The sequence below is a fragment of the Rhineura floridana genome, chromosome 6 (genome assembly GCF_030035675.1).
Source record: "Rhineura floridana isolate rRhiFlo1 chromosome 6, rRhiFlo1.hap2, whole genome shotgun sequence".
NCBI classification, from domain to species: Eukaryota; Metazoa; Chordata; class Lepidosauria; order Squamata; family Rhineuridae; genus Rhineura; species Rhineura floridana.
The window spans coordinates 44,071,194-44,083,219 of NC_084485.1; positions in this window are offsets into that span (position 1 = coordinate 44,071,194).

Here is a 12,026-nt window from a genome sequence, read left to right on the forward strand (position 1 = left end):
TCCTTTGGCATTCAGGGTTCGCACCCCTCCTTTTTTCTACACATGCACACAGTTAACCAGACTGATTTGCCATAACATCACATGATATTAAGTTGGTGGTTCTGCCTACCTGTCAAGATTGGCCCACAGAGAATTTGGCACAATTTGATCAAACCCTCTGCATGAACATGGTTCTACACTCAGTACTGAGCTAGACAGATTGTCTGTCTTGGCCCAGGTCAAAGGGAAAGGGTGTCTGCTTTTACCAGAACACTTCATGTGCTCTTATTTATGTGACAGAGCCAACAGCAAAATCCTAAGGATACTTTACTTACTAAGGAGTAAGTCGAACTCAGTTAAACTTACTTTGAAGTGCTTAGGATTGCAGTCTAAATCAATAATGCAGGAAGCCATTGTCTAGACCTGAGGTCACCTACCATTTTGGGACACTGGGCACATTTGGAAACCACCACAACCATGCACACCCTGCAGGCTCACATGCACTGCAGCTGCACACACACGCATACCCACCACCACCACCACATAGGGTTGAAAAAAGTTTTAGCTGTATATAAAAAATAAAACGTGTAATTTATAGTTTTTGGGGCTGGGAATGATCTACCTAGAGAGTGCACCTGGGGAGGGAATGGTTAACCTTTTCCCAACAGCAATGTTCAGGAAGATTGCATAGCAGGAGGAGTTTGTATGTGTGTGTGTGTGTGTGCGGGGGCGATATACTTGATAGAAAGCTTCTTTCAATTTTAATTGTGGGGTATATTTTAGCAAGGGGTGGTGCAACAACCAGGGAGGGGTGAATTGGCTCTACCCTTGCTAGTTATGACACCTAAAATTGCTCCTCCCCTTTTGCCAAAAGAAGGATTTTTTTCAAGCCAAATTGCAGCAGGAGGTGGCTGGGGAGTTAACCCTCCCCTTTCCAGCAGTGACTTCCAAAATCACCCATCCCTGTTGCAATTAGACTTGAAAGGACCCTTTTATTGTAGCTATGTCCCTCCAAATGCCCCCCTGCACCAAAATTAGGTTTGAAGAAAGCCTTCTGTTGCTATAATAAGAAACTTATTTCAAGCCTAATTGCAATGACTGGAAGGGGAGGAGGGAAAGCTGTGAGTACCAGGGATGGCCTCAGCAGGTACATATATACCCATGGGCTGGCATGGTCTAGATGAGCCCAGGGGGCTGCAACCGTATACACACTAAGGATGAAAGGATCTGTCAATTTCAGTTCTCTCCATTTTCCAATCTTAAATTCAGTTATCCACATTTCTGCAGCAATTTGCTTTTTAAAAATCCTCATAAAAATTCAGCAGCATTTTAGTGCAGATTTCTCCTGATAAAAAGATTTTATGCAGTTTTGACCTGTACAGATTTTTGCAAGCAATTTCCCCTAATAAAATGCATTTTTGAATGTTATTTTCACTAGTATATTTTTATGCACACATTGGTTAGTTGGACAACTGCATCACAAAATTTGGATAAGTGTAAATTTTGATGGATGGATGTGTTTCATGTCTCAAATTGTTTTAGAAACTGCCAAATTGATAATTTGTCTTTAAATATGAACTGCATCAAATGTCTCCCCTGTCCCTAATACATGCTAAGGGTGTGTGGTGCATTCAGATGAATCCTGAATTCCAAAATTAAATGGGCTACTTTGGACAGATTCAGGGCTTGTCTGAAGCTTAATTTTTTCAATTTGGGATTCAAACCCAGACTGAATGGGGCAGCCTCCAAAATTCTTTGGATCAAATTGGACAGTTTTTGGAAGTGCCAAACTGGGGTCTGTACTGAATCCTGTGGTCAGTGAACATTCATAATACACAGTAACCTGGCAGTAAGGCCTATTATATATTTATTTATTTATTTATTTATTTATTATTTGATTTATATCCCACTCTTCCTCCCAGCAGCAACTTAATGGGGCCTTCTTCTGAATAGACTTGCATAGATCTGCACTGTAAATTAGAGTGGTTAAAACCTGGATGTGGAAGCTGTGGCTCTCCAGATATTGTACACCAACTCCCATCTGCCCTAGCCAACATGGGTAATGGTCAGAGTTCATGGGAGCTGCAGTCCAGCAACACCTGGAAGGCCACAACTTTCCCACACCAGGGTTAAAGACAGCGAAGAGGGAATATTTGATGACCTGTTCATTGCCTGCTTCTGGGTGAAGCAGGAATTCAAATCTGCATTCATAATTGTAAGTATACTATGAGCCACGAAATGGTAACCTCAGTTTTGTGCAGTCCCTCCACAATAGCCCCCTGTATTCCACAGGGATTCCTAGACCACCTATTACAGGAGGACACTAAAGAATTTCCTTTTCTAGGTCTGCTCTGTGAATACATATTGCTTTAGTGTCTTCTTATCTTTTAAGCAATTTGTAATGCAAAGTGTTAGATTGATCAACATGTGGAGAAAATAAAATCTGTATGGACTCTCCCATATACCTTCCGGGCACTGATCAAAATGTCTGAAGCACCATCTAAAATTACTTTGCTGCTGGGATTTAATGTTTAATTTTTATCCGAAGGTAACATTCAGAAAGGTTTTTTTAAAACACTATGTAAACTTTGAAAAACAGAGAGTTCATGAAAACAAATGTAAAAAGATTATGTTTACTGTATAGCATCGTTTTTGTTTGGAAATAAGTAACATAAAATGCATTATTATCTCAACCATGACTTTGGTTGTACAGAAAACAAATGTATCATGCATTTTCCCATCAATAACAAAAAGGCAGAAATAAAACAGTTCTCTTTTTGTATTATATGCTCAGAAGGTATCTCTTGCATGTTCTTCAGCTTTTTATTATTCTAGCTATAGTATTGAAAACAGTTACTCATAAGTAAGCCACTGGAATTACCTGTGTGTGATAATTATAAACACTGTCTGGTCATACTATTTCTTGATAAAACTATCTATTCTGTGGGAACTGAACACATAAGGGAAGGTCTTGAACTGCACCATTCAAGATGGTGCTGACTCTGGAGTTTTGAAGCTTTGCCACTCCAGCTCCCGTCATGGCATGACATTTGGCACACAAAAACAGGAGCAAGGCTAACACTGGCAATTTGCCTGGGTTGTAGTCACTACTTTAGCATGCATTTATGTGGAGGTGACAACACCTGGCTGCTTATCACCAAGGGTTGAACCAATGTAAAGTCTATGATTCCCTTTCTTATTTCAGAGTTTTCCAAAATCACAATCTACCAAGTAAATATCCGGTGAATATTGTCCAGTGCAGAAACAAGCAGGTTGAGACTTATGTGGGCAAGTAATTAAAAAAAACCAAACCCACATACATATTTAAGTATTCATAGCCTGCTTTTTGACCTAAAAAGTATACTAGGTGGCTCACAATTGATTTAAAATCCATCCTTGGGCTGGAAATAGCTTTGGTCACCCAGGTGGATTGTCTACACTAGGAACTCGATAGGGGAAGTGTGCCCCTATTGGTTCTGCTGGACCTTTCAGTGGCTTTTGATATCATTGACCATAGTATCTTTCTCAGCCACCCAGGGCCAGCATCAGAGTATCCTTCTCAGCCAACAAGGCCCCTCCTAAGAGTGGGAGGGTGGCACTCCTGTTCCGTGATCCTTTGCAGCATTGGGTCCTACAACCCAACCCTGCCATAGATCATGGAAAGGGAGCTCCCAAGCACCACCCCAATACAGACAGCATGGGCTCCAATAAGCCCATCTGCTCACCCCATCTACCTCTCCTGTCAGTGTGAATGCTATGCACGCTATGAGTGCATGCCTGCTATTACCCAAGATTAGGGTTGCTCGGTCTCTGGTTTTTGCCTGGAGACTCCAGTTTTTGGGGGTCCACTCTGGGTCTCTGGGTGAGTCACCTTAATCTCCAGACTCTTAGCTTTCTTTCTTTTTTTAAATTAAGTTTTTAGGTGGTCTGGTTAAAAAGATACAAACCAAAATGTCAGCCACCACCATCCTGCAACTTCAGTTAATACTGGCTGCTCTAATCTCTGACCTTTCAGGTTTTTAGCCAATAAGTGAAATCAGGGTTGTGATTGACAAGATTTGTTGAGCCCCGGGCAATAGCTAAACTCCATTTCAAGTTATGAGAACAGTTTCCTATTGCTGCTTGTTTCACATCAGTAAAGATACAGCTTTCAGCAACATAAAGAGTACTTTCTCTGTACAGGATTGGGACTTGCTTCTGAGTAAACATGCATAGGATTGCACTACAACAGAAGATCACAGCAGGATCTTGGTAGACATAAAAGTGTGAACGCAGGGTTTTTTAATTACTTGCAAAAAGTGTCATATTATACATTTTATCTTTCAAATAATTTTTGAACAGAAGTTTTAAAAAGTGTACATGCTGCAGTGTTAGACTTTTCTAATTAAGGAATCAAACAAGTTTAAATTTTACTGGACTGTTGACATTCATGCATATATATAAATATTTCTTCATACTATGTCTTGATAGGTATTAGATTTCACACTATAAATTGTAAATTATTATTTACAAATTATTATTTCCTCTACATTTTAAGTGTGCCCTTCTTCCTTGTTGTGGTCATGGTCCCCCTCTATTGTTTTCACCCTGAGGGGCAAATTAGGCTGAGAGTTGGCATGTAGCCCATGGTCACCTAATAAACTTTGTAACTCATTTCCATTTTAAAATTTAATTAAAATTATTTATATGCAGGCAAAGTTTATGAAGTAATGCAGATCCACACAATACATTTAAAGCACATGACTTCCTCCAAAGATTTCTGGGAAGTGTAGTTTCTCCCTCACAATTATAGTTCCCACCACCCGTAACAAACTACAGTTCCCAGGATTCCGTGGTGGGATTAATGTGCTTCAAATGTAATGTAATGTAATATTTTATTTCTAGGCCAGCTTTTGGCCAAATAGTCCCCCAAGGTGGCTTACATACAAATAAAAATACAAATACAAAATACAAATAAATACAATACAATTTACACCAAAAAAAATCAAACTAACAAAGTCCTAACATCTCTAAAAAAAACAGGAGCAGCAAACCAAAAGCATTCATCTTCCTGGTAAAGGGCAGTCCCCAGAAAAATGTCACTAAGAGCAGGGGTCGGGGGCAAGGCAGGTGGAAAAGCATGCCCCTTGATGGTCCCAGCACAGTCTCATCCCTGCAGCAGCACGTCTCAGCCTGCAGCTCCTCCTGATAAGGCCCAGGCAGAGGGGTGGGGCAAGACAGGTGGAAATGCTTGCCCCTTGATGGTCCCAGCACAGTCTCATCCCTGCAGCAGCACGTCTCAGCCTGCAGCTCCTCCTGATAAGGCCCAGGCAGAGGGTGTTGCGTGTTCGTGTATAGATCATACAAGGATGGAATCCAAGAGTCGCATAGAACAGGAATAAGCCAGGCCAGGCAAGCTTCTTGTAAGAGTCTTTACTAGGCAAAGATATTAGACACAGTTCTCTCCACAGACGACTATTCCCCCACTCTGAGCTTTTCCAAACATCCCACCTTATCAGGCTTCCCAGCCAGCTGCTGACCTTGGCAAACCTGGCGCTCTGTTCTCACAGCTTAACCCTTCTGCTTCAGGTTTCACTCTCTTTGCTAAAAAACCCTGTCTGTGAGTCTCAGAGCCTGCTTCACTGACCAACAGCCCCCACCTGAGACTCACAGATTACAAAACTTCATTGTTCATTATTACAGTTCAACAATATTAACTTTTTCATTACAATACATATCAGTACATGGTTTGTTTTCTTACAGTTTCTATTTACATTTTTCAATTCAGTTCAGGTTTCTTTATTTCTTTATTCACACAGGTTTTACAGAGTCATTTTTGTTCACTTTTATTTGATAATACATTTATATTTCATTCCTCAACACAAAACTTCCACATGAGATCCATTGTTTCTTTATCTATTGGTCCTTCTTTTTCCCATTCTACTGGATATTTATCTGTTTCATTATTCTGTTGTGTAACATTAAATGTGAATCTCTGAGGTGGTTGACCTTTCGTTTTTCTTTCTGATCTTCTAACATTATCTATTTCCATTTCTTCCTCACTCTCTATTTTACTTGGACCTGCACCTGTTCCTGCACTTGTACTTGGCATTTCTGTATCTTGCATTGCCATGTCTTCACTTCTCAGCCTTTTTACAGTACGTTTGCCACCGTGTATTAGATCAGTCAATGCAGTTCTTAATGGAATTTGCTGCCCAAAAGGAACATCTGCTGCTTCCTGCTTGCTTGCACTATCAAGGATAACTGTTTGACTGTCTCTCCAAGGTTTATCTATCACCTTTATGCTTCTGCTTAACACTACTTGTTGTTTCTCAGGCAACCAAACTCTATAATATGAATTCTGAAATCCCAAAATGCATCCTGCCTGAGCTCTTGAGCCTAATTTACCATGCCTTTTCTGTTTTGCAACATGTACCCAGCATTTTGCCCCAAAACATTCTATGTGTTTCACCCTGGGCTTTCTTCCAGTCAGTTTCTCATAGGGAGACATGCCTATTGTTCTGTGCATAAGACGGTTCTGAATATAAACAGTGTACAGAATACATTCACCCCAATAAGTGTTATTCATATCAGCATCTGCTAGCATGGCTCTCATTGAATCCTGCAATGACCGGTTCCTCCTCTCTGCAGTTCCGTTGGAGGATGGGCTGAAGGGAGCAGTGAGACTCTGTATTATTCCCTTCTTTTCCAAATATGTGTTAAATGAATTACTGGTAAATTCCCCACCTTGATCTGATTTGATATTTTTGATAACAACCCCATATTGTGTCTCTGTCCTCTGTATAAATGCCTTCAATTTCTCTTCTGCTTCACTTTTCTTTTTCAATAAGAACACATGTGTAAATCTGGAGAAATCATCCACAATCACTAAATAAAACCTTGCTCCACCTTTTGAGCACTGGAAAGGTCCAGCCAAATCCACATGTATGAGCTGATAGGGTTCAGTGGTCGTGCTTTCACAGCTCTTATTTACCGGAGTCACAGTCATTTTTGTTTTATAACATACCTCACACTCATCCACATGCTCACAATGTGTTAATTTCAAATCTTGACTATGCTTTGGGGTGTTTTGTACCTTTTCGAAATGTGCGTGTGCTAATTTTCTGTGCCATTCATGTAAACAATTATCATGTTTATCTTTATTAACTCCTATCCAAGCACACGTGGGTTTATCAAGATTGCACTCAACCATAAACATTTGGTTCTGTAATTTCCCTTGCATGCATATTTCACCATCTTTTCTCACAAAACATCTATCCCCTTCAAATGTAATTTTACAACCTATTTGAGCCAATTTTCTTACTGATAGAATGTTATATTTTAAACCAGAAACCAATAACACATCTGTTAATATAGTTCCCAAATTACTCAACCTGAGCGTGCCTTTTGCAATCGCGTCCTGAGTCGATCCGTCAGCCAGATAAAGCTTCTCCTGCGCCGGCTTTGAAGTGTAAAATAAACTAGAGTCTGTGATTAGGCAATTAGACGCTCCACTGTCGAGAAGCCACTTAGAGTTAATGAGTTTATTGTCCTCCTTAGTAACAAAGTTCACGCTTGTTCTCTGACTTTCAAAGTCCCTGTTATTTCTCTTCTTTAAACAATGTCTCTGTATATGTCCATGGGACCCACAAAAGTAACATATTTTATTCTCTTGCCTGCTTCTTTGAGTTTGTTGTTGTTGTACAGCCACAGTCTCTTTTAACTCTGTTTTCTTATTCTCTTGTCTTCTATTCCATTCTTGTTGAAGTTTCTGTTCTACAAAGTCCAAATTCAGATGTCCGTCGGGTAAGCTTTCCAGACTAGCTACCAGGACATCCCATTTTTGATCAAATGAAGATAACAGTATATAGACCATCTGAATGTCACTATGATGCACTCCTCTATCTTGCAGCTCAGCATTTAATCTACGAAATTCAGCCAGATGCTCTGTCATAGTCGCTTCATCTGTAAAACGCATCTGATAAAGTTTCTGTGCTAAACACAGCCTGCTCCCAGCAGTTTGCTGCACATGAGCGGCTCTTAGCTTCTCCCACATCTGATTAGCTGTCGGCTCATTACTCACCAGCAACAGTTGTGAATCAGACAGCCCCAGAGTAATAAAAGCCTTCGGTTTCTCGTCTTTCTTCAACCACGCTGCTGAAGGAGCTGCCGGAGGAGGGTTTTCTACAACATCATTCAAATCTTCTTTAATCAGAACTGCTCTCATTCTCCATTTCCAGCTGGAGTAGTTTACAGCATTCAGCCTCTCCATCGGCATCCCGGATGACAGGTTTACAGCCATGTTGCCCACTCTTACTTGCCTCTTTCTTGCACTTTGGTTCTCTCTGCAACAACGTCACGTCAACTGCTCTCGAACCCGCTACCTTGTATGATAAGCTGGGCCCATAACCCCTGTTGCGTGTGTGTGTATAGATCATACAAGGATGGAATCCAAGAGTCGCATAGAACAGGAATAAGCCAGGCCAGGCAAGCTTCTTGTAAGAGTCTTTACTAGGCAAAGACATTAGACACAGTTCTCTCCACAGATGACTATTCCCCCACTCTGAGCTTTTCCAAACATCCCACCTTATCAGGCTTCCCAGCCAGCTGCTGACCTTGGCAAACCAGGCGCTCTGTTCTCACAGCTTAACCCTTCTGCTTCAGGTTTCACTCTCTTTGCTAAAAAACCCTGTCTGTGAGTCTCACAGCCTGCTTCACTGACCAACAGAGGGGTGGGGCAAGGCAGGTGGAAATATTTGCCCCTTGATGGTCCCAGCACAGTCTCATCCCTGCAGCAGCACGACTCAGCCTGCAGCTCCTCCTGATAAGGCCCAGGCAGAGGGGTGGGGCAAGACAGGTGGAAATACTTGCCCCTTGATGGTCCCAGCACAGTCTCATCCCTGCAGCAGCATGTCTCAGCCCGCAGCTCCTCCTGATAAGGCCCAGGCAGAGGAGTGGGGCAAGACAGGTGGAAATACTTGCCCCTTGATGGTCCCAGCACAGTCTCATCCCTGCAGCAGCACGACTCAGCCTGCAGCTCCTCCTGATAAGGCCCAGGCAGAGGGGTGGGGCAAGGCAGGTGGAAATACTTGCCCCTTGATGGTCCCAGCACAGTCTCATCCCTGCAGCAGCACGACTCAGCCTGCAGCTCCTCCTGATAAGGCCCAGGCAGAGGGGTGGGGCAAGACAGGTGGAAATACTTGCCCCTTGATGGTCCCAGCACAGTCTCATCCCTGCAGCAGTATGTCTCAGCCTGCAGCTCCTCCTGATAAGGCCCAGGCAGAGGAGTGGGGCAAGACAGGTGGAAATACTTGCCCCTTGATGGTCCCAGCACAGTCTCATCCCTGCAGCAGCAGCAGCATGTTGAATGTGCTTTGAATGCATGTTGTAGATCTGCCCTAGTATGCTGTGCATTCATTAGTGAATTGAAAAGAACAATTTTAAATGATACTTTTTTAAACAGGGCTGTAGCTCAGTGGTAGAACACATGCTTTGCATTCAAAGGTCCAAAAATCAATCTCTGGAAAAGACTATTGCCTGGAATCCTGGAGAGCCAATGCTAGTCCATGTCAGCAGTACTGAGCTAGATGGTACCAAATGGTGTGACTCGGTATAAAAGAGGAAAGAGACCCAAGGGCTACAGTGACTCCAAAATGTATTTATGTATTTTATTTACAACAGTTATATACCACTTTATTGTAAAAAAAAGAGGTTTATAGAAGGATTTAAAACAATAAGATTATTGGCAAAAACAGTTAAAGTCAGGTATTTAAAAACATTCAAAATAATTACCAACAATGAGTTAAAAGCAGATAAAAAACACAATAGCTTCTGCATGCCTGGGTACGCTTGCCTAAAAAAAATGTTTGTAGCAGGTGCCAAAATGAGTACAATGAAGGCACCTGCCTAATGTAAATAAGAGCAGAACAAGTACAGGCATAACCCGCTTTAACATATGCAATGGGACCGGAGCGTGTATGTAAAGTGAAAATGTACTTAAAGTGAAGCACTACTTTTTTTTCACTTATCGATGCATGTACTGCACTGCAATTGTCATATATGGGCTTTACTGATGTAAATAACACATTTATAACTAAAATAAACAAAAAATAAAATAAAGTAAGCTTACCTTTAATGTCAGCTGGCAGATGTGAAATGGATGAATGAAAATTTACATGTATTGCAGGCAGGATGAAGGAGAGGGCATATCTTCTACTTCATAAGTCGAGTCATCGAGGGCTAGACGCTTTCTTGCTGGTGACTTGGATGGACTACCTGAAGTAGGAGTAGGGCTTGGGGCTGATGTCGATGCTAGAGATGGATCAGTGGATGTTGATGGTCTGGGAGATTGACTGGGTGCTGCTGCTGGCCTTTTGAGAAAGTAGGTGTTTATGGAGGTTTGAACTGTAGCTCTTTTCTTTTCCCTGTAGATTTCTTTGTAACAGGCATAAGCCCCTGAAATGTTTGCATTGACTTTGGAACTTCTTTCAAAGTCTCTAACATGCTTTTCAAAAAGAGTCATGGTGCTATCAAGATGACGGAAAGCTTCCAAGAGAACTTTTGAAGTTAGGCCTTCAGGCTGTTCCATGGTCTCATCCTCATCTGGCACATTTTCTTCCTCTCTCTCCTCCTCAATTTCAAGAAGATCGTCATTGCTGAGGGGTTCTTTGGGACGCCATAAGTTCAGCAACATCTTCTGCCTCCACTTCCAGCTCTAACTGCCTTGCCATCTCTACAATATTTTCAGTAACATCAGCTACAGGATCTTCAAAGGCTTTGACATCATCAAATAACTGTGGGCATAATTTTTTTCAAGCCCCTTTCATTGTTGTTTCCTTGATGTAATTCCAAGCATCTCTTATAGTTTTGATGCAATCCAAGATGTTGTAGCTTTTCCAGAATTTCTTTAGGACTTCTTGCCCTGTCCCCTCTCCATTTGCTATTGCTGCAAAACACTTGCTGAAGGTTCTTTTCAAGTAGTTCAACTTGAAGGTGGCTATGACACATTGATCCATGGGCTGCAGGAGTGAGGTGGTATTTGGTGGTAGGAAGGTTCAGTTCATCTAACGGTCGAGGGTGGCCAGGAGCATTGTCTACAAGGAGCAAAATTTTAAAAGGGATGTTGTTGTCCCTGCAATAGGCTTTCACCTCTGGTACAAAGCAGGTGTCAAACCAACCTTCAAAAACGGCTGCAGTCACCCATGCTTTTCTATTAGACCTCCAATGCACTGGAAGTCTAGTTTTAACGTAGTTCTTTAAAGCTCTAGGGTTTTCCCAACTATAAATTAGCATAGGCTTTAGTTTCACGGTACCAGAGGCATTGCCACCTAACAGAAGGGTTATTCTTTCTTTAGCTGGCTTGTAGCCTGGTATTGTTTTCTCCTCTCTGGTGATGAAGGTTCTTGCAGGCATCTTTTTCCAGAACAGCCCAGTCTCATCCATATTAAAAATTTGTTCTTTGGAGTAGCCTCCCTCTTCAATAATTTTGGCAAGGTAGCATGGATAGCTTTCTGCAGCCTCAGTATCTGCAGCAGCTGCCTCTCGTTGCACTCTGATGTTATGTAGGTTAGACCTCTTCTTGAACCTGTCAAACCATCCACGGCTTGCAACAAATTCGGCATCCTTCGCTGCCTCACCTTTCTTAGCCTTCAGGTCATTGAATAGGCTCAAGGCCTTACTTTGAATCATTGCCTGTCTTACAGGAACCTGGCGTGCAGTCTGATTTTCTGTCTAAAGTATTAAGAGTCTCTCCATATCTGCAACAACGCTATCCCTTTTTCTAATTTTTGTTGTGTTCACTGGCGTAGCACTCTTAACTTCCGCAATAATTTTTTCTTTGCTCCTCATGACTGTTCTAACTGTTGTTCAAGTGAAGCCTAGCCTTCGGCCTATCTCAGCTTGAGAAACACCTTCATCAGACAGTTTAATCATTTTAAGCTTCATATCTAAGGTGATAGATTTATGACTTTTCTTTGTATCTGCCATTATGTACTGTACTGTAATACTGTACAGTAGTGTACTGTACAGTACTGAAGGCAAGGGAAAACAATACCAATACACACACACAC